At 47.4% G+C, this 24271-nt stretch overlaps 1 protein-coding gene across 6 annotated transcripts in view; it reads right to left on the bottom strand.

Annotated features, from left to right (window-relative positions):
• The window catches only part of JAKMIP1 (janus kinase and microtubule interacting protein 1), a 223070-nt gene that overhangs the window by 150353 nt on the left and 48446 nt on the right, over nucleotides 1–24271 (bottom strand). Inside the window, exon 2 of one of the 6 annotated variants that reach the window (XM_075346871.1) lies at nucleotides 17935–18041. The exons of the other annotated variants lie outside the window; for them this stretch is intronic. The gene's annotated coding sequence lies outside the window, so the exon portion shown is untranslated. The remainder of the gene's footprint in view (nucleotides 1–17934; nucleotides 18042–24271) is intronic. 6 annotated transcript variants of the gene reach the window in all.

The following is a 24271-nucleotide window of genomic DNA, read 5'->3' as shown; positions in this document are numbered from 1 at the left end:
AGCCTGCATCCGTGCACATATTAGAAGTGTTCTGGTGGTCCGTTGGCTTAAAGCTGTCTGGGCCCCACTCCCTACTTGTTGGTAGTGGAGCTGCGCTCTCAGGGACTCACGCTTGGGATTTTTGCAGGCTGCATGGATTGGAAAGCCCTATCCCCCTCGGTGCGCTAGTGCCCCCGATCTCTGAGCTTCTTGTGGAGTCACTATCCTCCACAGGTTAATTGCTGGGTTGCCTGAAGCTACCTCACAGACCTAGAGTCCAGTACCCCGCCGTGCCGTGCTTTCGGTCCAGGACCAGTTATTAGGCTCGAGCTGCTGACCGTCCTCCAAGACCGAGTCTAGGCACCCAGCATCAATAAAGAAAAAACAAAAAGCCAGCACCAAATGTGCACTTCAGCACTAAACATTCCAAACTGTACTTATTATAAAAATTTTTTGAGATTTTTGGCAAAAAATTGCAATTTCTTGAGCTGCCTCGCCACGTCACGGCAAATCTCATTAGAGGCAGTCCTACACTAAAATATTTTTATAAAATGTGCCATACGGCCTCATATATGAATAGTAGAACTGCTCTCAGCAGCACTCACCTGGTCTATTTCAATCCCGTACCCATGACTGAGTCATGGCTGTGGGCGGGACAGGTCCAAGCAAATGCTGCATGAAGTAAATAGCCTGTGGACAAAGCCTGATGACTCAATGTGAACAGTCACCAACCGCCAAAATCTAGACAGATGGAATACATCCCAAATTGGGGTGCATAGCAAGGTGGAGGTCAACCACCGACCAATTCAATGAAGAAAAAACAAAAAGCCAGCACCAAATGTGCACTTCAGCACTAAACATTCCAAACTGTACTTATCATAAAAATTTTTTGAGATTTTTGGCAAAAAATTGCAATTTCTTGAGCTACCTCGCCACGTCACGGCAAATCTCATTAGAGGCAGTCCTACACTAAAATATTTTTATAAAATGTGTCATACGGCCTCATATATGAATAGTAGAACTGCTCTCAGCAGCACTCACCTGGTCTATTTCAATCCCGTACCCATGACTGAGTCATGGCTGTGGGCGGGACAGGTCCAAGCAAATGCTGCATGAAGTAAATAGCCTGTGGACAAAGCCTGATGACTCAATGTGAACAGTCACCAACCGCCAAAATCTTGCTTTGCACCCCAATTTGGGATGTATTCCATCTGTCTAGATTTTGGGAATTGGTCGGTGGTTGACCTCCACCTTGCTTTGCACCCCAATTTGGGATGTATTCCATCTGTCTAGATTTTGGCGAATTGGTCGGTGGTTGACCTCCACCTTGCTTTGCACCCCAATTTGGGATGTATTCCATCTGTCTAGATTTTGGCGAATTGGTCGGTGGTTGACCTCCACCTTGCTTTGCACCCCAATTTGGGATGTATTCCATCTGTCTAGATTTTGGCGGTTGGTGACTGTTCACATTAAGTCATCAGGCTTTGTCCACAGGCTATTTACTTCATGCAGCATTTGCTTGGACCTGTCCCGCCCACAGCCATGACTCAGTCATGGGTACGGGATTGAAATAGACCAGGTGAGTGCTGCTAAGAGCAGTTCTACTATTCATATGTGAGGCCGTATGGCACATTTTATAAAAATATTTTAGTGTAGGACTGCTTCAAATGAGATTTGCCGTGACGTGGCGAAGCAGCTCAAGAAATTGCAATTTTTTGCCAAAAATCTCAAAATTTTTAAAATAAGTACAGTTTGGAATGTTTAGTGCTGTAGTGCACATTTGGTGCTGCTTTTTGATTTTTCTTCATTGAATTGGTCGGTGGTTGACCTCCACCTTGCTTTGCACCCCAATTTGGGATGTATTTCATCTGTCTAGATTTTGGCGATTGGTGACTGTTCACATTAAGTCATCAGGCTTTGTCCACAGGCTATTTACTTCATGCAGCATTTGCTTGGACCTGTCCCGCCCACAGCCATGACTCAGTCATGGGTACGGGATTGAAATAGACCAGGTGAGTGCTGCTGAGAGCAGTTCTACTATTCATATGTGAGGCCGTATGGCACATTTTATAAAAATATTTTAGTGTAGGACTGCTTCAAATGAGATTTGCCGTGACGTGGCGAAGCAGCTCAAGAAATTGCAATTTTTTGCCAAAAATCTCAAAATTTTTAAAATAAGTACAGTTTGGAATGTTTAGTGCTGTAGTGCACATTTGGTGCTGCTTTTTGTTTTTTCTTCACCCAGCATCAATACCCTGCGACCAGGTCTCAGACTTCTCCGGGCCCAGACCACAGTCTGCAACCCAACCTGTAACAGACAGGGAGTCACCACTCCCTCAACTCCTCACTTCTCGAGGGCTAACACTACTCTCTCGCTTCCTTCCCACCAGTCTGCCTGACCCCTAGGTGGGCGGCCCTATTCCAGCTCAGCAGCCCACTGGTGTGCATGACAGGGTATGGTGTGAGATGTAGTTGGGATTTGGATGCTGATGGAGGCAGTACCATAGGTTGGGAACCCAGAACCATGGGGGGTTGAACCCTGCACTAAAGAGTAGACAGTGCAGCACCCTGTGACACTGACTAGTCCAGGGACGTCACATGGACATGAGCCGATCTTTACAGGAATGATTACAAATTATTTGAAAATTAAGATGACCAGGAACTGCCAAGTATATACTGAGGGGCCTCATCAGGAGCCTGAAGTTGTATATAACGCTCTGATATAAATCATGCTTTGTCAATTTCTGCAAGTTTCCATTTACAGTGATTATGCAGACAAATACTTAATATATAGTGAGGTACTGTAATATCCAGACGGATGAAGGTCACCGCTGAATTGGGATACATGTTGCAACCAAAGTGAGTACACGGGGAAGGGGCCGAGACCCGTCACAATCAGGTGATTACACTACGAGGAGACGTGGGATCATCTAACAGAAAAACGGTCTAGGCTGCAGTAACCGATCCTCCGCCGACCCAACTCACAACCCCCCCCCCAAAAAAAATATATTTATTATCCCCAGTTTTTCGAATTGGGGATAAACTGCAATAGCTCCAACATCCGTGACCTCCATCCATCCTTAAATCAGGGATGCAGACCCGTCCTTAGTCTGCTGTTCAGGGTGGGGCTGCAGACCCCCATTCTTGGGATTTCAGAGTCATGGTCTCAGCATTACTGGGGGTCCCGGTTTCATAAGTTTGCTATATAATTTACTATATTTGCACTTTTATGATTTTTTTCATAACAAATCACAAAAAAATCAAAGTACAGATGTATCAGAAGAGACAACAGGATTGAAGGGAAAATGTCAGCACTCTGGAGGGGGATTAGTAAATCCTTCTCTTAGAACTCAGCATTGTGCAGTTCCTCTCTTATTCCTCCTGGAAATGTAGAAATAACTAAGCAGTAGTATCTCCTAGAATGGAGCAAAAGGATTTGCAGGCCCCTGGGTGAGTGGCAAAAGTGGTAGTCTGTGGTTATCAGACCAGACCCCTGTAAATCACCTCTTACCTACCGACATCCCAGGCACCTCTCCTAATTAGTAAGCCCGACGCAGCATCACGCGTTTCTCCTAATTAGTAAGCTGGCGTAGCATCACGCATTTCTCCTAATTAGTAATCCCGATGCAGAATCACGCGTTTCTCCTAATTAGTAAGCCCGACACAGCATCACGCGTGTCTCCTAATTAGTAAGCCCGGCGCAGCGTCACACGTTTCACCCTACGAGATCGTCCCACGTGTCACTCTACAATGAGGTTTTCACGCGTTTCACCTACAAATTAGAAGAGGAGCAGAGATGTCAAAAGACAGTAACAGCTTCACAGGAGGCTGGTCCCCTAGCCATTTACTACCAACATGACTGCTGGACCAGCATCTTAGAAAACATTTTGCTCAAACCTCAATTGCTTACTGTAGTTTTAATTTTTTTTTCCTACAGCGATCACATCATCAGTTCCCTTTGAGTCCACATTGGCCAGATGGCGAATGGACATACCCAATTGATAAGGGTTACGCAATGCCCAGCTGTATTTTTTTAATTTCCAGGAGGAGAAAAAAGAGGAACTGCCAAGTTCCATAAGATATTCCTGCAATTTATTTCATAGTGAAATCTTGCTGGTCAAAGGAGATGGTACTCTAAAATGTCTTTACCTAAATTACCATTCAAAACCATAGATAATGGTGGTGCCAAGTAGAAATTGGGCTCTGCTACATCTGCACATGCCGCTATCCATCTCATTCACGGTTCTCCTAGGTGTGTGTGCTCATAGATGGGGACTCTTGCACGGCTCGGTGCGTGTCCTACTTTGAGAAGCGTTTGCTGTGCACAAGCCTTTTCCTGTAACAAGGGCTTTTATTCTGCATTATTTATGCTCTCCCCACCACAGGCGTAATTAAGAATGCAGAAGACAAGCCGGGCAATAAAGGCAGCCGGTAGTTATGCAGCGTGCTGCTTCTGTGTGTCTACAGCAATCAATCCCTGTGATTCCAGGAACAGGGAAAAAACACAACAACCCTCAAATCTGAGGATGTGTCGTTATCAATGTTCGCAGGCCCTTCCCATCCAGATCTGTTCCGTGGAAGACGTCATTCTCCTGAGACTAACCCAACGGACACTTCCCAGCATTCATATAAGGCCAAGTATCCACAGCATTTCTGTCTATTGTCCAGTGTATACGAATATAAAGCTATACAGTCATGGCCAAAAGTGTTGGCACCCTTGAAATTATTCCAGAAAATGACTACAATTACACTTTTACTTCCTTTGTGTGCACTGGAACAACACAAAAATTGGACATAATTTTTCACAAAACCCCACAAATGGGCAGGACAAAATTGTTGGCACCTTTCCAAAATTGTGGGTAAACAACTCTGTTTCAAGCATGTGATGCTCGTCCAAACTCACCTGTAACAGGAGTGGGCAATACGAAAATCACACCTAAACCAAATAAAAAAGGGGAGAAGTTGACTCCATCTTTGCATTGTGTCTGTGTGTGCCATGGAGAACAGAAAGAGAGGAAAACTGTCTGAGAATTAACAACCAAAATTGTTGGAAAATATCAACAAACTAAAGGCTACGGGTCCATCTTCAGAGATCTTAATGTTATTTTGTCTACAGTGCGCAACATAAATGAAGAAGTTTACACAGGATGGCACTATAGCTAATCTTCCTGGACGTGGACGGCAGAGAAAAATTGTAACGCAGGATAGTCCAGATGGTGGATAAGCAGCTTCAATTAGGTTCCAAAGAAATCCAAGCTATCCTGCAGGCTCAGGGTGCATCAGGGTCAGCGCAAACTGTCAACATTTGCATGAAACGCTATGGAGGAGACCCAGGAGAAACCCACTGCTGACACAGACATAAAAAAGCTAGACTGCAGTATGCCAAAATGGACATGAGTGAGTCAAAATATATATATAATAGGAGAAGGACAACCAAAACCACAAGGGTGGGAGCTGTGTCCCCCAATGAAAGGCTCCAAGGAAGACATTTTACGGTGAGTACACAAAAATGTCATTTCCTTTCTCGCCTTTTCATTGGGGGACACAGACAGTGGGACGTCCCAAAGCAGTCCCTGGGTGGGAACTGAACTATTAACAGTGTAGAACATCAGACTAAGAGCTGACTAACGACTGCAACTGCAGTGAACACATATCAAACACTGTCAACAAACCGAGCAGTGGCCACTTATAAATGGGCCACTGCTGCCTGAAGGACTTGTCTTCCAAGAGCAGCATCTGTGGAAGCATGCGTATGCACTCTGTAGAATTTTGTAAACGTGTGCACACTGGACCAGGTAGCGGCCTTGCAAAGTTGGGCCGCCGAAGCCTGATGGCAGATAGCCCAGGAAGCACCCACTGCTTGAGTAGAGTGGGCCCGCACAGATTGAGGAGGAACACCACCTCATGTTTTGTAAGCCTCACAGATGGCAGTCCTAATCAAATTGAGAAATCGTGGATTTAGAAGCCGGATTGCCCTTTTTGTGTCCTTGTGAGAGGACTAAGAGGGCATCGGACTTGCGCAACGGCGCTGTTCTGGAGATGTAGATTCACAGAGCCCTGACGAGATCTAGAGAGTGTGAAGGGCTTTTTCAAAAGAGTGGACCGGGACCGGGCAGAATGACAGCAACACAATGTCCTCGTTTAGGTGGAAAGAAGATACGACCTTCGGGAGAAAAGCGGGGAAAGGCTGAAGGACCACCTTATGATGGAAAATCAGGTAAGGTGAGCGACAGGAAAGAGCCGCTAGTTCGGACACTCGCCTGATAGAGGTAATGGCGACTAAAAAGGCAACCTTCCAGGACAGTCGATGTAGAGAGATTTCTCTCAGAGGTTCGAAGGGAGGAAGCTGAAGAGCTCCGAGAACCAGATTCAGATCCCAGGGATCTAAGGGGTGGCGATAAGGAGGGACCAAATGCGCCACCCCTTGAAGAAAGGTACGGACCTGAGGGCGAGAAGCCAGCTGCTTCTAGAAAAATACTGACAAGGCAGAAACTTGTCCTTTAAGGGAACTGAGAGCTAGTCCAGAGTCCAGACCGTCTTGCAGAAAGGCAAGAACATTAGGGATTGAAAAGGTAAGGGGCGACCGATTATGACGGTCACACCAGGAAAGATAGGTCTTCCAGGTCCTGTGGTAGATACTGGCGGAGGAGGGCTTCCGAGCATTAAGCATGGTATGAACTACCTTAGAAGACCGACCTGATTTTGCTAGAATCAAGGATTCAAGTGCCACGCCGTCAAATGCAGCTGTGCTGTATTCTGGTGGAATATTGGCCCTTGCGACAGACGATCCGGGCAGTCGGGAAGACGCCAGGGAGCGTCAGCGAGCAGTTGGAGAAGCTCTGGGTACCAGGCTCTCCTGGGCCAGTCCGGGGCCACGAGGATCAACGGGATTCCCTCCGCTTTGATTTTCTTGATTACTCTCGGAATGAGAGGAAAGGGAGGGAAGATGGTGGCGGAACTGCGCCCACGGAAAGACTAGGGCGTCGGAGACGATCGCTAGCGGGTCTCTCGACCGGGATATGAAGGGACGTATTTTGGCATTCATTCGAGACGCCATGAGGTCCACATCCGGGAGTCCCCAACGAAGATTGATCTGATGGAACACTTCGTCGTGGAGGGACCATTCCCCTGCCGCTAGACCTTGCCTGCTGAGAAAGTCTGCGGCCCAGTTGTCTACCCCTGGGATATGGACAGCTGAAATAATGGGGATGTGCTTCTCTGCCCAAAGAAGAATCCTGGATACTTCCTTCATCGCTGCCTTGCTGCGAGTTCCTCCCTGACGGTTGATGTAAGCCACGGCCGTGGCATTGTCTGACTGGATCCAAACAGGGAGGCCCAATAGTAAGGGTTGAAAATTCTGAAGGGCCAAAAATATGGCTCTGATCTCCAGAACATTGATGTGCAGGGAGCGCTCGGAAGGAGACCAGCGTCCCTGAACAGTGTGGTGGAGAAACACCGCCCCCCAGCCTATCAGGCTGGCATCCGTCGTGACTACTTGCCAGTGGACCGGGCGGAAGGACTTCCCTTGAGATAGGGATGAGGCTTGAGTCCACCAGACGAGGGAGCTGAGCGCAGACCGAGACAGGTGGACTGACCGGTCTAGGGAAGCTGGATTCTTGTCCCAGGAGGATAGAAGATCCAGTTGTAGAGGGTGCAGATGGAATTGGGCAAAGGACACGGCTTCTATGACCGCCACCATCTTGCCTAACACGCTCATTCCATTCCAAAGGGATGTGTGACGGCGAGAGCGGAGGGATTGGGCAGCCCGGATCAGGGAAGACCTCTTGTTCTCTGGAAGAAAAACCCGGGACTGAGCAGTGTCTATCAGCATACCTAAAAAGGTTATGCGCTGATGAGGAATGAGGGATGACTTGTTGAAGTTGATAAGCCACCCTAGCCTTGACAGCGTGTCTAGGCAAATCTGCACGCTTTCTGAGCAAACTTGGAGAGCTCCCTTTGACAAGAAGGTCGTCCAAATAGGGAACGACCAGGATCCCTCTGGAGTGTAAAATGGACATGACGGCCGCCATGACCTTTGTGAAGACCTGAGGCGCCGTGGCCAGCCCAAAGGGGAGGGCCCTGAATTGGAAATGACGGTGTCCTACGGCAAAGCGAAGGAACCGTTGATGAGAGACACATATGGGAATGTGTAAATAAGCATCTTGAACGTCTATGGAAGCTAGGAATTCTCCAGGTTCCATGGCGGCTAGCACTGCTCTCAATGATTCCATTCGGAAAGTTCGAGTCCGTACGAATTTGTTCAGCCGTTTGAGGTCCAAGATAGATGGCTCTGTCCGCCCTTTTTTGGGGAACGACAAAAAGGTTTGAATAGAAACCTTTGCCGCGCTGTTCCAGGGGCACTGGAATGATAACATTTGCTTCTGTAAAGAGGCTATGGCCTGAAATAAGGCCTGGCTTTGCGTTTTGGACTATGGAAGACGAGAACGCAGAAACCTGTTGGCCGGCAGGGAATGGAAATCGATCTTGTAACCTGAGGTGACGATTTCTGGAACCCAAGCATCGTGAGTGTGGTCTAGCCAGATATCCCGAAAAAGCAGAAGCCGCCCTCCAACAGGAGTCGGATCTGAGGGATACCTGGCGTCATGCTGAGGGGGCCTGTACAGAGCGAGATCCTTTGGGTTTAGGTTGCTTGGAGTGGGAACGCCAAGAAGAGCCCCTTGAGGGACCGGATCCTCGATCTGAGCATTGGGACGATCCTTGGGCTGATGGTTTTTGGGGGGTCAGGCCGAAAGGACTGCCTGCGCCAAGGAGATTTTTTTAAAATTCCTGGATACAGGCCGCTTTTGAGGTAGAATGGTACTTTTACTACCAGTCATCTCAGATATGAGTTTGTCCAAGGATTCTCCAAACAGACGCAGGCCATGGAAGGGGAGTGTGGACAGGGATTTCTTGGAGGCACTGTCCGCATTCCATATTTTTAGCCAAAGGACTCTGCGGGCAAAGACAGCATTGGCCGCCGATAGGGCTGACAAACTAGCTGCATCTAGGGAGCTCTGAAGAAAATAATTAGAGGCTAGAGAGAACAAATCAAGGATCTCAAAAAGCCGCCGGGGGAATATTACAAGAGCGAAGCATCCTGCGTAGGTTCTTGCTCCACACCCCCATAGCTCTCGCGACCCATGTTAAGGCAAACAGGGGGCGAAGAGAGGAGCCCGAAGCCTGGAAAATAGATTTGACCGCAGTATCAACTGCGCGGTCGGAAGGGTCCTTGAGAGACGCGTTGTCTGAAACAGACATGACTGTGTGTTTAGCCAGTCTGGATACTGGCAGATCCACAACGGGGAATCCTGACCAGGGCTTAACCATTTCAGGGGGAAAGGGATAAGCGAATGAAGAGAAGGGTTTTTTATTAAACCTTCTATCAGGGTGATCCCACCGTTTAGATATAATTTGCCGAAAAACCGGATCCTGAGCAAAGGATTTAGGAGGCTTCTTGGCCCGCTTGATTGCCGACTGAGAAGTCGGGTCAGGAGGCTGATCAGAGATCGACAGAGAGTGATTGACAGCTGAAATTAGTGTGTCTTCTATATGCCTAGACTCAGAAAGGACATCTGAATCAGAGTCAGAGTCTTGAGAATCGTGACTACTAAAGGTCACGGAACCTCGGTCAGACTGACTATCGTCCGAGTCGGATGAGGCGTAGAGGTCGCAATGATGCCTTTTGGAAACAGCCTTTTTACGTTCTGGGGAAGAGGGACCAGACGAAGCAGGCGGGCTCCTCTGAGGGAGCTGAGCCGGGGGAAGGCTGTGGGAGCCTAAGGACGGCTGGGATATCTGAGCGGCAAGGTCATCTAACCTTTTAGACAAATAGAGCCCATGCAGGCATTACGTCATCAGACGGGGGTGCTGCCTGGCCGGTGGCCGGAGCAGAATCCAAAGACTGCACAGCATCCTGGTCCGGCAACGGGGTCTGTTGTGACATGGTAGAAGGGGCATCGCAGCCCCGGCATAGTGGATAGCTTCGGCCATTAGAAAACAAGCGTCCACGGGTGGTACAGGCATAGTACAGGTCCATAGAGGACGTCTGGGAAGCTTTATTACCCTTGCGGTTACGCATGTCAGCAATAGAGTCCTACAGCCCTATAGGGGTAGAGTTATATGAGTGAGGAGCCACTAGCAGTATTATAAAGTGACTGCTATGAAGAGCCGGTATATACCGTAGCAAAATGGCATATACTGTCAAACAGCCGGCATATACCTGCAGGCAGAGCCAGTATATACCGCTAATAGCTGATATACACTGCTAGCCAGCAGGCACACACCGCTAGAGAGACAGCGGTATATAGTGCTGCAGAAGTGCAGAGCCAAGGAGGCGATCTCACCCGAGTCTGCTCCCCACGTGGAAAATGGCGTCCAGTGTTCCTGGCAGCCTGGAGGAGAGAGACGGCCACCGGAGGCTGATTGGTCTCAGGGCTGGGACTAAGTGTGAGGAGCTGCTCCTGAGTGAGGGAGCGGCTTCCAGAGCAGTGAGAGGGGGCGTTGCTAGAATGCAGGCCGAAGCCGGGGGCTAAATTAGAGGGAACCTGTCATCAGAAATTTAGCTTGAAACCTAAAAGTTTCCCCCTCTGCAGCTCCTGGGCTGCATTCTAGCAAGGTTCCTGTACTTTTTGTGGCCCCTTTTAAACCAAATTAAATACTTTATAAACTTGTACCTTTTGCTATGTAAATTTTGTAAATCGTCCATGGGGGCGGGTTCTCTGCTGACCGTTGCTGTTTCTCCAGCACATTGACGCCGTCCCCCCACGCTCCATTTCATCCACCAGGACGCCGCCCACTGCACCCGAGGTGCCGCCCACTCCAGGATTGCTGGTGACGCTTGTCACAAGCACGAGATTATGGGCGGCGCTGTGATTGCATCGCAAGTGCCCGCCCATAATCTCGTGGACGCGCTTTCCCCCACTGCCTCCAGCGTTCTGCGCAAGCGCTCGCCGGCCAAATGACCCGACGTCACCTCCTTCCCATCTTACCCTGCAGCAGGGCAAGATGGGAAAGAGGTGATGTCGGGTCATCTGGCCAGCAAGCGCTTGCGCAGAACGCTGAAGGAAGAGGGGAAAGTGTGGTCACGAGGTTATGGGCGGCACTTGCTGATGACACTCACAGCGCCGCCCATAACCTCGTGCCTGCGCAAAACGTCACCAGCGGTCACACGTGCACACAGCGCATGCGCGGGACCACGGGCGGCGTCCTGAGATATGAAATTCAGCGTTGGGGGGCGGCGTAAATCTGCTGGAGGAACAGCAACAGTCAGCAGAGAGCCCGCCCCCATGGACGATTTACAAAATTTACATAGCAAAAGGTACAAGTTTATAAAGTATTTAATTTGGTTTAAAAAGGGGCCACAAAAAGTACAGGAACCTTGCTAGAATGCAGCCCAGGAGCTGCAGAGGGGGAAACTTTTAGGTTTAAAGCAAAATTTCTGATGACAGGTTCCCTTTAATGATGCTCCCCGGGATCAAGGCCTGCATTGCCCCACCGGCGCCGTTCCAGGCGGCGGTTTGGATGCATGGGCCAGATGACTCGTCGTCTCCCTATCTGCTCCTGGCTCCGTCTGAAGACGCGTCGTTGATGGATGCGGGGATCTCAGGGACGCATCTTCGGCTCAAGGCTGAAGCAGGTCCTCGGCTCTGCTCAGCCCTCTGGAGCTACCTTGGTGTGAGGTGCTTCCAGGGAGCCTGGAGGGGTACGCAGACCCGACCACTTGGGCGCGAGGGAAGACTGACGGCTTGTGCACGCCAGGTTTCCTCTGCCCATAAGCAGGGGGGAACGAGGGTGGCAAGGCACCCTGGTATTGCCCCATATCAAAAATAGAATGAATAAGAAAAAGAAAACAAAATAAAAAGTAAAAATAAAAACAAATAAGCTGGCCTGAGGCACCTCTGGTGGAGCTCAGTCCAGACACGTCAGCCTCCCTGCTGACACTATAAAAATTGAGCTAGTTTCCTGCCTAGCTAGGGTATATGCTGTGGGGGGAGGAGCTAACACTTTTGCAAATCTAGGGTCATGCCTCCCTGGAGACATCATAATACCCACTGTCTGTGTCCCCCAATGAAAAGGAGAGAAAGGAACAGGGACAGCGTCCTAGGTTATGAGTCTCCCAGCAGGACAATGACCCCAAACATACTTCAAGGAGCCCCCAGAAATGGATGGAAACAAAGCACTGGAGAGTTCTGAAATGGCAGCAATGAGTCCAGATCTAAATCCCATTGAACACCTGTGGAGAGATCTGAAAAATTACTTTTGGGAGAAGGAACCTTCAGATGGGAGACCTGGAGCAGTTTATAAAGAAGAGTCCAAATCTCCAGGTGAGAGGAGGAAGAAGCCTGTGGACGGTTATAGGAAGCGATAGGAATAAATAACTGCAATCAAAGGGTGTGCAACCAAATATTAAGTTGGGGGTACCAATAATTTTGTCAGGCCCATTTGGGAAGGAGATAAAACACACAAAGGAGATAAATATGTGTATGACAAAGAAAGTGTAACTGCAACAATACTTCATTTTCTGGAACAATTTCAAGGGTGCCAACACTTTTTGCCATGACTGTATATGACAATGGTGTGCCAGTCATGATGCATACAGCACTATTCATCCACCATGGGCACTCAGTGGAAAAAAAAAATGTATACTGCACTTTCCAATACAATAAAATAAACAGAATGCAAATGTCTACTGGACAGATGGGACGCCATTAGGACAGGCTTATAGCCTCCATCGAGCGAATAAAGAGCTTATGGCAACGGAATAGGTGTATATCGTGAACTTTTCCCGTGATACAAGGACAAAAGTACCGCGACACACGTTAAAGGCCAGGGCTACATGCAACATGTGACACTGAAATCGCAGGGACACACAAACATTGGAGGTAATGATTTCCCATGGATTCAACTTGCAACCTGCGAAATACTGCAATCGGGTCACAAAGGGTTTCCAAATGTTTGGCTGTCACTGGTCTTAAGTCAACACAACACACTTGCTATAGACTTTGGGCAAGTTGCATGCTGTGCATGACCTGTCTGCAACTTATAGCCATATCAGAGATCTAAATAAGTCGCAAGTCCAGCACCCAGTGCATAATATCCTGCCTCTCGCAAACAACCCACCCTACTCCCGGTCTACCATCCAGCCACTCACACTGGGAAACTGGTTCATAATATCCATCCCTTCGCCCCTTCTCCCGATGCATAACATCCGGCCTCTCACCCCCTCTCCTGATGCATAACATCCAGCCACTCGCCCCCTCTCTCGATGCATAACATCCGGCCACTCGCCCCCTCTCTCGATGCATAACATCCGGCCACTCGCCCCCTCTCCCGATGCACAACATCCAGCCCCTCTCCTCCTCCCCCCATGCATAACATCCGGCTCCTCGTCCCCTCCCCCAATTAATAACATCTGGCTTCTCGCCCCCTCCTCTGATGCATAACATCCGGTCCATCTAACCTCCAACGCATAACATCCAGACCCTCGCCCCACCCCTTGATGCATAAAATCCGCGGCTCTTTGCCCCCTCGGTGCACAACATCCAGGTCTTTGCCGCCTCGGTGCACAACATCCGACTCCTCTTACTTGGTCTATAACATCTGACCCTCTCTCATTACTAACATGACAGAATGGTGGTAAAGAGCTCACTGATACCAGTCCTCCTGTAGGAATCATCAGCACAAGTCATGTTAGGACATTTCTTCCCTCCTAAATATTCCATAAATCAAATACAGAATGAAAGGATATAACAGATTGACAATCATAACTAAACAATAACTAGGACAAGTACCTAGTACTGAAATACAATACAATATTACAAATGGCCACCAAACACGACACTAAAAGATTGAGCCGAAAGCAGTACAGGATATATCAGAGATTTAGGCCTCGATTCACCAAATCAATTTTATCAGAATTCTGTTTTAATTTTCTTCAGAAACCTGCATAATTTTTGCACCAATATTTTGTTACTTTTAGGGTTTTCTCCCAGCTCCACCAAAATAGAGATGGGGTGGGATGGGGGTGTGATGCCATGGCTTGGCTAATTCATGACAAGCTGTGGCATTCCCCACACCAGAAGTCTTACTCCAGTTGGGTACTGTAGTACGATTTGTGTTGCGGCACAACACAGATCCGCCACTTGTCAGATGCTCTTGATTCCTTGAGAGGAGTGAACATTGCTGTCTTGATGAACTGGAGGCCAAAGTGTTTAATAATTAGTGCCTAACATGGCCAATTAAGCTTTGTATAGGGCTAGCCGTGCCCACATTCACAGGGCCCATGTGATCTTACGCCAGGCTTGTGCCCAATCACCACCGGCTTTGTCTCCCCGCCTTCAGACGTATGAGTACTGAGGAGGAAGTGAGCGCTGCGCTTCCAGTTGATTGCTCACTCGCCCAAAAGGAAGGGAGAGGAGATAGCCCCTTTAATATTTACATCTAATAAAGTATTGATTTTTTAAAAAGTAGGTTATACTGGTAAAATATTCCATTACCTGTTAGTTATCATTGAAAAGTGGAAGGAATTGCAGCAATTCAGCCACGAAGTAGAGACCACGTAACATTGGATACCGAAGTTACTCAGTGCAGAGGAGCAGAGGGCAGAAAAGTCACCAATGCTCTGCTAACTCCATAACTGTAGAGTCCAGGCCTCCTCTGGTAACATCAGTACAAACTCTGCCCCTCGGGAGTTTCATGGTCGAGCTGGTACATTTAGCCTTACATCACCAAGCACAATGCCGGGTGTCGAATAAAGTAGTGTAAAGCCGCCATCACCGGACTCTGGAGGAGACATGTTCCGTGGAGTCATAAATCACACCTCTATATCAAGACATTTTGGACAATTGTAGTGTCCAGCTTTGTAAGAACAGTTTGGGAGATGGTCCCTTTCTGTTCCCCAGTTCACAAAACAAGGTCCATAAATATACGATTGGGGAGCTGGTGAATTAGAGCTTGATGGACCATACAGAGCTCAGACCTCAACTCCATCGAACATCTTTGGGATGAACTAAAACGGAGATTATGAGCCCGGCATCTCCCAAACATCAATGTCTGACCTCACAAATGGGAAAAAGATTCCTATAGTTATCTTCAAAATCATACAGAAAGTCTTCGCAGTGTGGGAGCCGTCAGCTGCAAACCAACTCCAAATTATTGCCCTACATTTGACCCAGTACAAAGACAATGTTCACTTTGCTATAACACTAGAAGTCCCAGACATTTCGCGCTCCATAGGGTTTCAATGGTAGAAATGTTAAATGACCCCTCTCTGGGACTTCTAGTGTTAAATGTAAAGTGGGCTAACGTAGTCATAATGTAGGCCTCTAAAACCTGCCTTTGGGTACACTGAGAAGCAGGGTTCGACTGGACATCTGGCAATTCTGGTAAATGCAAGATGGGCCGGTCAGGCAGTGGGCCTCACTGGTCTGCAGCACTTTTAAAAGTAACCGCATCCTCAAGACAAGGATACTTTTAATAATTTTAGAGGAGAAGAGAGCGATTGCCTTCCTACCTTGCCACTTACACAGGCAAACCACAGGTTGCTTCCGCTCTACGTGCTGAAGAGTCCAATGTCTCTTGCAGGTCACGTTGGGCAGTGGAGAAGCTCATCACTGATCGACATGAGAGTGAGGTGTGGCAAATATTAGTGTATGTTGTTATTTGCCGAGCACAGTTGGGCATTATTACTATACAGGGGCAAAACTGGGTCCTTCTCCGATATCACACAATCAACAGAGCGAGAGATGAGTGAGCAATCCAAAGAACATTTAATCCAAGCAAATCAGAAGGTCCATAAAATAATCCACCACAAAGAGGGTTAAAGGCCCCATTACATGCTACGATATATCTAACGATATGTCGGCGGGGTCACGTCGTTAGTGATGCACATCCGGCATCGTTTGACATATCGTAGCGTGTGACAGCTACGAGTGACTGAACGAGCAAAAATACTCACCTTATCGTTGCTCGTTGACACGTCGCTCATTTTCAAAACATTGATCGTCCTTCTGTGTGCGCCGGTTGTTCATTGTTCCCGAGGCAGCGCACATCACTCAGAGTGAAACCCCGGGAACGATGAACTGCAGCTTACCTGCGGCCGCCGGCAATGCGGAAGGAAGGAGGTGGGCGGGATGTTATGTCCCGCTCATCTCCGCCCCTTCGCTTCTATTGGCCGGCCGCTGTGTGATGTCGCTGTGACGCCGAACATCCCTCCCCCTTCAGGAACAGAATGTTCGCCGCCCACAGCGAGGTCGTTCGGGAGGTAAAGTACGTGTGACGGGGGTAAACGACTGTGCGCCACGGGCAATTGCCCGTAACGCACAAATTATGGGGGCGGGTACGATCACACATGCGACCGCACGATAAATCGCAGCGTGTAAAGCTGCCTTAAGTAGTCCAGGAACACTGATACAGTCCAGTAAGCGATAAAAGTCCAGGTCTCTCTGGGGAGCCGCAGCTTATCCCACAGAGGATAAATCTTCCTGCTTCTCTCTTCTCCTTCTCAGCCAGACTGAATAATCCCCCAGGTAAGCAGAAAGTTTGGATGGATTTCAGGCCCCCCTCCCCCACACATAGGAACAGAAGCCCTGCAGGGGGTTATTAACCTGCAGACAGGACAAATAATACATGGAATGGACAGAGAAACACGACTAAAATGCGAACCTACACAAAATTATACACAACACACCCACAATATCACACCATCACATGGGGTATTATGATTGGAAGGAAAATGGAGGCCTTATTATAAAAGGCACAGAGGGGGCATTATTGTGATAAAGAGGCACAGATAAACAATGTTATAAAAAGGCAAAAGAGAAATTTTGCAGATACAAGTCACAGATGGAAAAATGGTCATGAAGGTCTGAGCCAAAAATAAAAAGGAAAGTAAATGACTGATGTTGAAGACGAATATCACCAATTAGTCTCTGGATCTGTCTGTACCTTACACACATATTTGGTCTGCAGAGCGCTGGTGTAGACCTGATATCTATCATTATATGGTCACTGTATGGTAGTAATATCAGTTTTAGCGCAGTAGTTTTGGTTTGTCAAAAGTATGGTGGTTTTATCACTTCTGTATTCTGATAATATATGGTTATGATCTGGAGGTATTATTTGTACCATATTGCAGTATTGATGGTAATATTGGTCATTGTACAGTCGTAATGGAAATGATAAGTATGGTGGCATTATTCTATCACTATGTGGTCTTGGAGTGGCGGTATCGTTTAACTAATATTGGTAATATTGGTCTTGCAGTAAATATTGATTTCCTACAAAGTCCATCAAAGTTTCAGCAACAATACCACAGATGAGAGCAAGCCACCTGCTTGCAATCAGAGCTTGAATGAACTGAATAATATCACCAGCACAAGTCCAAGGAAGATGGGAGTATTTAAGCACAAGGGGAACACTGATAATCAGCATCAGGATGAAAGGCGAGCTCCTGCTAGATCCAAAGGGAAGAGAGATGAATTCAGCAGGAACAATGGAAAGTCCGGGAGCATTCTGTGCAGCAATGATGGATGGAAAGAGAGCTCCGCTGGGTCCTAAAGAGGAAGAGATGAAAACCCAGCAAAAAAAGCTTCCTAGTATAATGAATACTAACAGCAGGAACAACAGAAAGTCAGGGAGCTTAACACTATGACCTTCTATTACCAGAAACCACATTACTGTGTCACACTTTCCTTGACACTAACATGGGGTAGTGGTGCAGAGGTCTGCTTTTAAATGCCAGGGCTGAGTTTCAGCCCCAGTCCTGTCCTGCTCAGATGTAAACACAGGAATTCCTTTCTAAATGATAGGGCAATGTACATGACAGAAGAGGTCCCAATTGTTAAATCCCATGAAAAAATGAGCACTAACATGTAGAAGTAATTCGGTACTTTGAAACTTTCCAGTCTTAGAGTTGCACCTCAGCAGATTTTTTTTTACTTATGAAAGCCTACTTACGTTATATAGGGGGCTCCCCATGCTAAGGTCCTATCCAAGACCCAGAACTGAGAAACGCTCTGTAAGAATGGCTGCCAGGAGGCATGTCTCGCAGGCTGCAGGTTCTCCTGCCAAAAAAATATTCAATTCAATCCCACTGATCAGCTCGTCGTTATCAAGCGTCCACATCAGACAAACTGCCGGCAGGCACTACAACGGCGGTGCACCCACTGAATCCCCCCGGGGGAAATTCTAACATGACATATCTTCAAGAGATCTTTATCTCTGTATAGTTTTCTGTGGGTTTTTTTTTGTCAAAATGCATTCAAAACGTGTGTATTTTCTTAAAAAAGGAACCTGTTCCAATAAATACCTATGCTTTACTCTCAAAAGTTCCAAAATTTCAGAGAAAGCACGAAAGTTAACAGATGAGTAGAGGTGGACCCCGTCTGCTTATCCTTGTCCAGTGCTTTATGATTGACAGGTCTTTCCTATATAGGATAACACCTATCAACGATGCTGGACAAGAGCAAGACTATTTTCACATATCTGTGTTTCAGGGTCCGAGGGTCTTTTGACCAAACCTCGACAGCCTCATAGAGAGTATGCCGATTAACCATCTGCGTTCATGACAGCCGATCCATACATCGCGGTCTGTACTCGGCATGAATGTGAGAAATCTGCCTAATGGCGCGAAGACATGGTAAATAAAAGTCGTTCAAAATGGCGGATTCCTACCACAATAAACGATCATTTGATTCCAAACAGCAAAAGTTTGCTATCCTTCAAAAGACCAATTGGCCATGTTGGATTTTTTTTGCCCTGATAAGAAGCACTTGCTGTATCATCAGCTTCATCCCCACCGATTAGCATGAAGCTGTGCCGTTTTGGCTCTTTACTAGAGATGAGTGGACCCGTGGACGTTCGCTTTGGTGGGTGCAGCCAGACTTTACATAAGATCCGATTGGGACCCGGACTTGACCTAAACCCCAATGGAAGTCACTAATTGGGAAATTCAGGTCTCCACCCACATTCAGCCATCCATAAACAAGACACTTCCGGGGACCAGGCAGTGCGACATTTCCAGTTTTTTGTTTTTTTTTCGTGCACATTACATCTGATCATGCTGTTGATACCCTCAGTGAGAGCCAATCAAACACTGAAAAGCAGCTTGTACTGGGCTAAGCACTGAGCGTACCCGAGCACAGGGATGCTTGTGAGAGTGTTTTGCATACGTAAGAACCCGAACTTTGGGGGGTTTGTTTTTTTGTAAAGTCAGTGTTTGGTACGAACATCCTACCTCAGGGGTCACTCATCTCTACTCTGTGCACCCTGATACAATCCCTTCACTTTATCTTCCTGATGATAAAAAGGTGGACCTTCTCTTTAGGCCTGAAAATCGAAGCGAGTGGAATGCGAGGTTTTATCGCATTCCACTTGGACAAATATTAGCCTATGTCCCAGCACCCATGAACGATTAATCGGATTGAGAAAACAATCGCAGCATGGTGCGACTGTAATGCTAGTCTTGCTTCTCTTGCATTTTATTTCACCCATTCAAGTCTACAGGGTGAGAGAAAAAAAAAACAAAACAAAAAAACAAACAAAAAAAAACGCACTGCACTCGCAGTACACCGGTGTTCCGCGAGTACAGGGCGAGAATGGCAATGGCCGGCAATGGAGGAGAGAGGGAGATAAATCCCTCCCTTCCCAGTGCTGGCCCGCCCCTCCTCAGAGCCAGCCCGCCTCCTGCAGCTGTGGTCCGATCGCATGATCGGACCTCAGTTGCAGTGACACTTGCATGACATGACACTCGGCTCCTGCTGTGCTGCCAGTGTGAGCCGAGTGTCATGCGAGGATCGCATTAGATCCCCGAGTGGCCCCGGCCTTAAGGTGAGTTACAGCACTCAGATGAGAAAAGTCTGCAGGCTCGCTACAAACAGAGGTAATAATTTATGTGTAGCAGGAGCATGGCATTTTGCAGCTACATTTTTTGTGTGCAAAAAAATTCCCTTATGTTCAAGAAACATGGATGCAATTTCATGAAAACTCATGCACACAACACAGTATTTTTTAGACCCTGTGCAAATGCTGATTATTTGTGTAGTATTCCAATAATCTTCTAGGGAAGTCTACAATTCATTTAAATTATGATTTCACATGTTTTTCAGTGTTTCTGTACGAAAAAAAAAAAAAAAAAAAAGGCATTAAAAATGAGTTGTGTCAAAAACACGTTACATAAAGCAAAAAGGAATCAAAAATGAACAAAAAACGCAATTACAGATTACTTTTGCACTGAAATGCGCAAAAGTAATAGACTGTTCAGACACTTGAGGAAATGACAGAAAAATAACGCAGAGTAGGAATATGTCTTCATATTACATCCTAAACATGGATCTATACTATTTGTCACACTGTTGCCCTTTATTTGGTCCTCAGCACAATAGGGGTAGGCTTTGCTTCAGCAGCCGCACTCACGATCAGCACAATGTGATATAGCGATCCGTCATTTCGCGCTTGTAGAAAATACCAATTCGAGCGAAAACATTACAAAAGGTTACATGGAATTATCTTTACGGAGCTAAGGATAACTGTCAGTGGCCATCTGTCACGCTGCAGGACCCATTTAGACACCTAATGTATAGTAGACAGTATCTTGCCCTTTAATTCGTGCTCTAAAGGGATATTACCGCTAGATCTGAAACCATCATTCACTTGGAAAACCTCTCCTCAGGAGGAAACAAGGATCAAGGAAAGCAAAATTAATTTTCTTGTCCCATTTCAAGCCTCCAAAGACATTTACCAAAGCAGACAGAACAAAGCCAACAGGGTACGGAGGCGCTGACCTAAATGGAGCAGCGCTGCCAATGAGCGGGTGTAAACTGAACGCTAAATCCATCTGCAACTCAATGGGGCAATAAAAGAAAGCAAAAACGATCGCAGCGCTGGAGACGCTGCAAACAATACCGTCTCCCAATGCCAGATAGTATTGTATAAGGGAACAAAAATCACTATGGGCCTTAACCATAAGATCTGATCCAAATGGTCAGCATGTGAACTTCCCAGCAAGGCCTCAATGCGACGTTCTGCCATTTGTGGAAGTTTATGAGCTTCTGCTGCCGGTGCGGTGCTTAGGAGGCAGCGGTGACCGCTGGTCTCGGCTTTAAAGCATGATACGTGTGACATGGTGATTTTCTTTGACTTTGCCAACTATCATGGCGATGGCAGGTCCTGTTCAGATTGCAGAATCTGGCACTCCACCCAAGGCCCCTTTCAGACGTCCGTGTTTCAGGTATGTGTGACATCCGTTTTTAACATGGATGCCACACGTACCCATGTTATACTGTGATGTTACTCACACGGGCGAGTTTCCACACGGAGTGTGTGACCATTCGTGGCCCCGCACCCACACGCGGAGACATGTCCATTTTTTCTCGGACAGCATGGATGTCACACGGATCGCACACTAATGTGATCCATGTGACATCAGTGTGACATGTACCGGAGAAAACACAGGTCTTGCTATATTCACCTGTATGTAGCGCTGTTTTCTTCGGCTCTGCTGTCTCCTGCTTCTGCTCCCCACTCATTATATTCATTGATTATTCACTGCACCTGAGACCTGGAAGCCGGCGCATCGCGGGGACAGCACCGCTGAGGACATCATCGCCGGGTACAGCATCACCGGTGACAGGTGGGTATATTTCAAGCAGTGTGTGTGTGGAGTGACGTCCTGGAGGTCATCAGAGTTCCCAATTAACTCTGAGTCACCGTGGTGATACCCGATGTAGCATGGGTGTGTCATCAGGATGTCACCAGAGTTCATTGGGAACTCCAATGACCTTGTCGTGACTGCACACACACTGCTTGCTCGATACTCACCTGTCCCCGGCGATGCTGTCACTGCAGTGCTTCGGCTTCCAGGTCTTCAGTGCAGTGAATAATCAATGAATATAATGAGTGGGGTCAGAAGCAGGAGACAGCAGAGCCAAAGAAAACAGCACTGGATACAGGTGAATATGGAAAATCTTGTTATTTCAAAGAACCGTGTTTTCTCCAATACGTGTCACACTGATGTCACACGTATGTAAACACAGATGTCACACGCCGATGCGTGTGGCTTGTACCTGATTAAGCACGAACGTCTGAAAGGGGCCTAAGAGATTCTCAGGTGTCTGGGAGCAACACAGACAGGCTCTGGTGTTGACCTGCTGTGTGCGGATTCATAGGCAGGCTGGCAAGAGTTCATCATCTATGCTAGTTTGCTCTCTTTGATCATCTGTTGTGAGGATGCCAATCACATCTGCTCCCTGCATATACGGTACTGCCTGGGTCCTGCCTCCTATAGCTTTTTTTTTTTAGCTGTTCTGGTGTGATGTCCCAGACTAACTGCTGCTTGTATTTCTTGTTACTTTGTGCGGTTGTGGAGTTTACGCCAGTTGTTGTTTGTAGTTTCCTTCCTGCTCTTATTTTCCTCTGCAATCTCTTTTTGTCCTATCCTGTGTGTGCAGTGTGTCAGAGTTTTGGTTTGCCTTGCCTGTCTTCATCTGTATTTAACATCTCACTCCTGCTTAATTCTTCCCTTGTGGGAGGGCAGACAGACTAGGTCTGGTCAGGAGCAGGACAAGGAACGAAACTCAGGCGTCTCCACCATTAGGAGTATTGTGACATTACATTATCGCTGGAGGCCAGTATACAAAAGCAGGAGGCACCAGGGAAGCAAAAAAAAAAAAAAACAGCAGAAAAGAGACATGAGAGTCACTATACGTATACATGTATATATTGTTTTCATTTAATTTTTTTTTTTTTTTTAAAGATCTGTTCCTGCAAGTATTGATACAGACATTTTGATTCAACACTATTTTTAATGTGGATTTTTAGTTTTCCACTAATCAATGGGGAAAATCTGCAACAAAAATTTGAACCACAAACCTATCTGCCGAAAAAGTCTGCAGAATGTGAATGAGAATTGTTGAAATGTAGGGGAAAAAAAAAAAAAAATTATATATAATAAATATATATATATAAGCACGAGATTAGAGGATCTGTTAGGTTTTAAATACCGTTGTTTTCAACATTCACCCCTCAAAAAAAAAAAAAACAAAATTATATATATATATATATATATATATATATATTATATATACACATGAAGGTGGCCCGATTCTACGCATCGGGTATTCTAGAATTTACATATTGTGTAGTTAATGTATGATTTTTGTTATATATATAGATGTTGTTATGTGTAGTTACCAAGTGTTTGTGTAGGTGCTGTACATGTTCTGGGTGTTGTCTGGGTGTGGCGGGGGGTGAGAGCGGTGTTGTATGTGTGTTGCGTTGTTTGTGGAGCGCTGTGTGTCTGTAGCGTTGTGTGTGTGTGTGTGTTGCGCGGTTTGTGTGGGTGTGGTGTGTTTTGGGGGGAGGTATGTTTTGTGCAATGTGTGTGTGTTGCGTGATATGTGCGTATATTTATGTATGCTGCGGTGTTGGGTGTTGTGTGTGTGCAGCGTTGTCTGTGTGTGTGGGTGTCTGTGTAGGGCGGTGTTTGTGGTTCCCAGTGTGTGTGTGTGTGTGTGTGTGTGTGTGTGTGTGTGTGTGTGTGTGTGTGTGTATGTGTGTGTATGTGTGTGTATGTGTATGTGTATGTGTATGTGTGTGTGTGTGTGTGTGTGTGTGTGTGTGTGTGTGTGTGTGTGTGTGTGTGTGTGTGTGTGTGTGTGTGTGTGTGTGTGTGTGTGTTGGGGGGAGGTGTGCACCTCCCATCGTGCTCCATCCCCCATGCTGCGCACCCCCCATCGTGCTCCATCCGCCATGCTGCGCACTCCCCAACGTGCTCCATCCGCCATGCTGCGCACTCCCCATCGTGCTCCATCCCCTATGCTGCACCAGCATCAGCCTCTCTCCTCCCAGCATCAGCCTCTCTCCTCCCAGCATCAGCCTCTCTCCTCCCAGCATCAGCCTCTCTCCTCCCAGCATCAGCCTCTCCCCTCCCAGCATCAGCCTCTCCCCTCCCAGCATCAGCCTCTCCCCTCCCAGCATCAGCCTCTCCCCTCCCAGCATCAGCCTCTCCCCTCCCAGCATCAGCCTCTCCCCTCCCAGCATCAGCCTCTCCCCTCCCAGCATCAGCCTCTCCCCTCCCAGCATCAGCCTCTCCCCTCCCAGCATCAGCCTCTCCCCTCCCAGCATCAGCCTCTCCCCTCCCAGCATCAGCCTCTCCCCTCCCAGCATCAGCCTCTCCCCTCCCAGCATCAGCCTCTCTCCTCCCAGCATCAGCCTCTCTCCTCCCAGCATCAGCCTCTCTGTCCCCAGCATCAGCCTCTCTGTCCCCAGCATCAGCCTCTCTGTCCCCAGCATCAGC

The sequence above is a fragment of the Anomaloglossus baeobatrachus genome, chromosome 1 (genome assembly GCF_048569485.1).
Source record: "Anomaloglossus baeobatrachus isolate aAnoBae1 chromosome 1, aAnoBae1.hap1, whole genome shotgun sequence".
Classification (NCBI taxonomy): domain Eukaryota; kingdom Metazoa; phylum Chordata; class Amphibia; order Anura; family Aromobatidae; genus Anomaloglossus; species Anomaloglossus baeobatrachus.
This window is presented reverse-complemented; position numbering and strand designations above follow the sequence as displayed.